Source organism: Arachis hypogaea, chromosome 13 (genome assembly GCF_003086295.3).
Source record: "Arachis hypogaea cultivar Tifrunner chromosome 13, arahy.Tifrunner.gnm2.J5K5, whole genome shotgun sequence".
Classification (NCBI taxonomy): domain Eukaryota; kingdom Viridiplantae; phylum Streptophyta; class Magnoliopsida; order Fabales; family Fabaceae; genus Arachis; species Arachis hypogaea.
Window position 1 is genome coordinate 34,628,845 of NC_092048.1, and position 4,366 is coordinate 34,633,210.

At 41.8% G+C, this 4,366-nt stretch overlaps 1 non-coding gene across 1 annotated transcript; it reads left to right on the forward strand.

Annotated features, from left to right (window-relative positions):
- Positions 1 to 3,247: 3,247 nt before the first annotated feature.
- LOC112739189 (small nucleolar RNA R71) lies at positions 3,248 to 3,355 on the forward strand. The gene has a single exon (XR_003170126.1). It is a non-coding gene; the product is annotated as a small nucleolar RNA R71 (small nucleolar RNA).
- The last annotated feature ends 1,011 nt before the right edge of the window (positions 3,356 to 4,366 follow it).

The following is a 4,366-nucleotide window of genomic DNA, read 5'->3' on the forward strand; positions in this document are numbered from 1 at the left end:
ACCTTGCCATAGTAGAGGACTTGTCCACCACCTTGTAGAGTTCTTGGGATATAACCTCATGAACTTCTACTTCCTCTCTAATCATGATGCTATGAATCATGATAGCCCGGTCTATAGTAACTTCAGACCGGTTGCTAGTAGAAATGACTGAGCGTTGGATGAACTCCAACCATCCCCTAGCCACGGGCTTGAGGTCATGCCTTCTCAGTTGAACCGGCTTCCCTCTTAAATCTCTCTTCCATTGAACGCCTTCTTCACATATGTCCATGAGGACTTGGTCCAACCTTTGATCAAAGTTGACCCTTCTAGTGTATGGGTGTGCATCTCCTTGCATCATGGGCAAGTTGAATGCCAACCTTACATTTTCCAGACTAAAATCTAAGTATTTCTCCCGGACCATTGTAAGCCAATTCTTAGGATCCGGGTTCACACTTTGATCATGGTTCTTGGTGATCCATGCATTGGCATAGAACTCTTGAACCATTAAGATTCCGACTTGTTGAATGGAGTTGGTGAGAACTTTCCAACCTCTTCTTTGGATCTCATGTCGGATCTCCGGATATTCGCCCTTTTTGAGCTTAAAAGGGACCTCGGGGATCACCTTCTTTTTGGCCACAACGTCATAGAAGTGGTCTTGATGCACCTTTGAGAGGAATCTCTCCATCTTCCATGACTCGGAGGTGGAAGCTTTTGCCTTCCCTTTCCTCTTTCTAGAGGTTTCTTCGGCCTTTGGTGCCATTAATGGTTATGGAAAAACAAAAAAAAAAGCTTTAGCTTTTACCACACCAAACTTAGAAGGTTGCTCGTTCTCGAGCAAAAGAAGAAAGAAGAGAGTAGAAGAAGAAGAAATAGAGGAGTTGGAGGGGGGCTTTGTGTTTCGGCCAAGGGGGAGAAGTAGTGTTTAGGTTGTGTGAAAATGAAGGAGTGAATATGGGTTTATATAGAAGTGGGGAGGGGGGTATGGTTCGGCCATTATGGGTGGGTTTAGGTGGGAAAGTGGTTTGAATTTGAATGGTGAGGTAGGTGGGATTTTAGGAAGGATGGATGTGAGTGGTAAAGAGAATGGTGGGATTTGATAGGTGAGGGTTTTTAGGGAAGAGGTATTGAGGTGATTGGTGAATGGGTAAAGAAGAGAGAGTGAGGTGGGGTAGGTGGGGATCCTGTGGGGTCCACAGATCCTAAGGTGTCAAGGATTTCTCATCCTTGCACCATGTGGCGTACAAAATGCCCCTTGCTGCCAATCCTGGCGCTAAACGCCAGGCTGCTGCCCATTTCTGGCGTTTAACGCCAGCTTCATGCCCATTCCTGGCGTTAAACGCCAGTCTGGTGCCCATTTCTGGCGTTAAACGCCCAGAATGGTGCCAGACTGGGCGTTTAACGCCCATTCTGCTACCCTTTCTGGCGTTTAAACGCCAGTAAGTTTCTCCTCCAGGGTGTTCTATTTTTCATTTTGTTTTTCCTTCTGTTTTTGCTTTTTCAATTGTTTTTGTGACTTCACATGATCATCAACCTATAGAAAACATAAAATAACAAAATAAAATAGAAATTTAACATAGATAATTAAAGATTGGGTTGCCTCCCAACAAGCGCTTCTTTAATGTCAATAGCTTGACAGTGGGCTCTCATGGAGCCTCATAGATGTTCAGAGCAATGTTGGAACTTCCCAACACCAAACTCAGAGTTTGACTGTGGGGGCTCTTTTTGACTCTGTATTGAGAGAAGCTCTTCATGCTTCCTCTCCATGGTGACAGAGGGATATCCTTGGGCTTTAAACACAAGGGAGTCTTCATTCACTTGAATGATCAATTCTCCTCTGTCAACATCAATCACAGCTTTTGCTGTGGCTAGGAAGGGTCTGCCAAGGATGATGGATTCATCCATACATTTCCCAGTCTCTAGGATTATGAAATCAGCAGGGATGTTATGGTCTTCAACCTTTACCAAGACATCCTCTACAAGTCCATAAGCCTGTTTCTTTGAATTGTCTGCCATCTCCAGTGAGATTCTTGCAGCTTGTACCTCAATGATCCCTAGCTTCTCCATTACAGAGAGAGGCATAAGGTTTATATTTGATCCCAGGTCACACAGAGCCTTCTCAAAGGTCATGGTGCCTATGGTACAAGGTATTGAGAACTTTTCAGGATCTTGTCTCTTCAGAGGTAATTTCTGCCTAGTCAAGTCATCCAGTTCTTTGATGAGCAATGGAGGTTCATCCTCCCAAGTCTCATTACCAAACAACCTGGAATTTAGCTTCATGATTGCTCCAAGGTACTTAGCAACTTGCTCTTCAGTAACATCTTCATCCTTTTCAGAGGAAGAATACTCATCAGAGCTCATGAATGGCAATCTCTATGGTCTCAGTCTGAGCCTCAGATTCCCATGGTTCCTCATTAGGGCACTCCATGGAGGTCAGTGGACGTCCATTGAGGTCTTCCTCAGTGGAGATCACTGCCTCTTCCTCCTCTCCAGGTTCGGCCATGTGAGACGTGTTTATGGCCTTGCACTCTCTCTTTGGATTCTCTTTTGTATTGCTTGGGAGAGTACTAGGAGGGAGTTCAGTAATTTTCTTACTTAGCTGACCTACTTGTGCCTCCAAATTTCTAATGGAGGACCTTGTTTCAGTCATAAAACTTTGAGTGGTTTTGATTAGATCAGAGACAATGGTTGCTAAGTCAGAGTGGCTCTGCTTAGAATTCTCTGTTTGTTGCTGAGAAGATGATGGAAAAGGCTTGCTATTGCTAAACCTGTTTCTTCCACCATTATTGTTGTTGAAACCTTGTTGAGGTCTCTGTTGATCCTTCCATGAGAAATTTGGATGATTTCTCCATAAAGGATTATAGGTGTTTCCATAGGACTCTCCCATGTAATTCTCCTCTTCCATTGCTGGGTTCTCAGGGTCATAAGCTTCTTCTTTAGAGGAAGCTTCCTTAGTACTGCCTGTTGCTGCTTGCATTCCAGACAGACTCTGAGAAATCATATTGACTTGTTGGGTCAATATTTTATTCTGCGCCAATATGGCATTCAGAGTATCAATCTCAAGAACTCCCTTCTTCTGAGTTGTCCCATTATTCACAGGATTCCTTTCAGAAGTGTACATGAATTGGTTATTTACAACCATTTCAATGAGTTCTTGAGCTTCTGCAGGCGTCTTCTTCAGATGAAGAGATCCTCCAGCAGAGCTATCCAATGACATCTTGGATAGTTCAGACAGACCATCATAGAAAATACCTATGATGCTCCATTCTGAAAGCATGTCAGAAGGACACCTTCTGATCAATTGCTTGTATCTTTCCCATGCTTCATAGAGGGATTCTCCTTCCTTCTGTCTGAAGGTTTGGACTTTCACTCTAAGCTTGCTCAATTTTTGAGGTGGAAAGAACTTTGCCAAGAAGGCATTAACTAGCTTTTTCCAAGAGTTCAGGCTTTCTTTAGGTTGTGAATCCAACCATGTCCTAGCTCTGTCTCTTACAGCAAAAGGAAAAAGCATAAGTCTGTAGACTTCAGGGTCAACCCCATTGGTCTTGACAGTGTCACAGATTTGCAAGAATTCAGCTAAGAACTGATGAGGATCTTCCAATGGAAGTCCATGAAACTTGCAATTCTGTTGCATTAGAGAAACTAATTGAGGCTTAAGCTCAAAATTGTTTGCTCCAATGGCAGGGATTGAGATGCTTTTCCCATAGAAGTCAGGAGTAGGTGCAGTAAAGTCACCAAGCACCTTCCTTGCATTGTTGGCATTGTTGTTTTCGGCTGCCATGGTTTCTTCTTCTTTGAAAAGCTCTGTTAGGCCCTCTAGAGAGAATTGTGCTTTAACTTCTCTTAGCTTTCTCTTCAAGGTCCTTTCAGGTTCAGGATCAGCTTGAACAAGTATGCCTTTATCTTTGTTCCTGCTCATATGAAAGAGAAGAGAACAAGAAAGTAGAAAATCCTCTATGTCACAGTATAGAGATTCCTTGAGGTGTCAGAGGAAAAGAAGAATAGAAGGAGGAGGTAGATAGAAGAGAATTCGAACATATAAAGAAGGATAGAGTTCGAATTGCACCTTGAGGAGGAGTGTTAGTCCCTTAAATAGAAGGATGTGAGAAGAGGGGAAGAATTTTTGAAAATAAATTAAAAAGATTTTGAAATAATAAAAAGAAATTTGAAAATTTGATTGAGATTTCGAAAATTAAGATTGGGAAAGAAATTAAGTGATTTTTGAAAAAGATTTTGAAATTAGAAATAAAAAAGATATGATTGAGAGTTAATTTTGAAAAAGATGTGATTGAAAAGATATGATTGAGAAGATATGATTGAAAATCAAACTAAAAAGAGAAAGTTTTAAAATTAAAGTTGATTACTTGACTAACAAGAAATTAGAAGATAT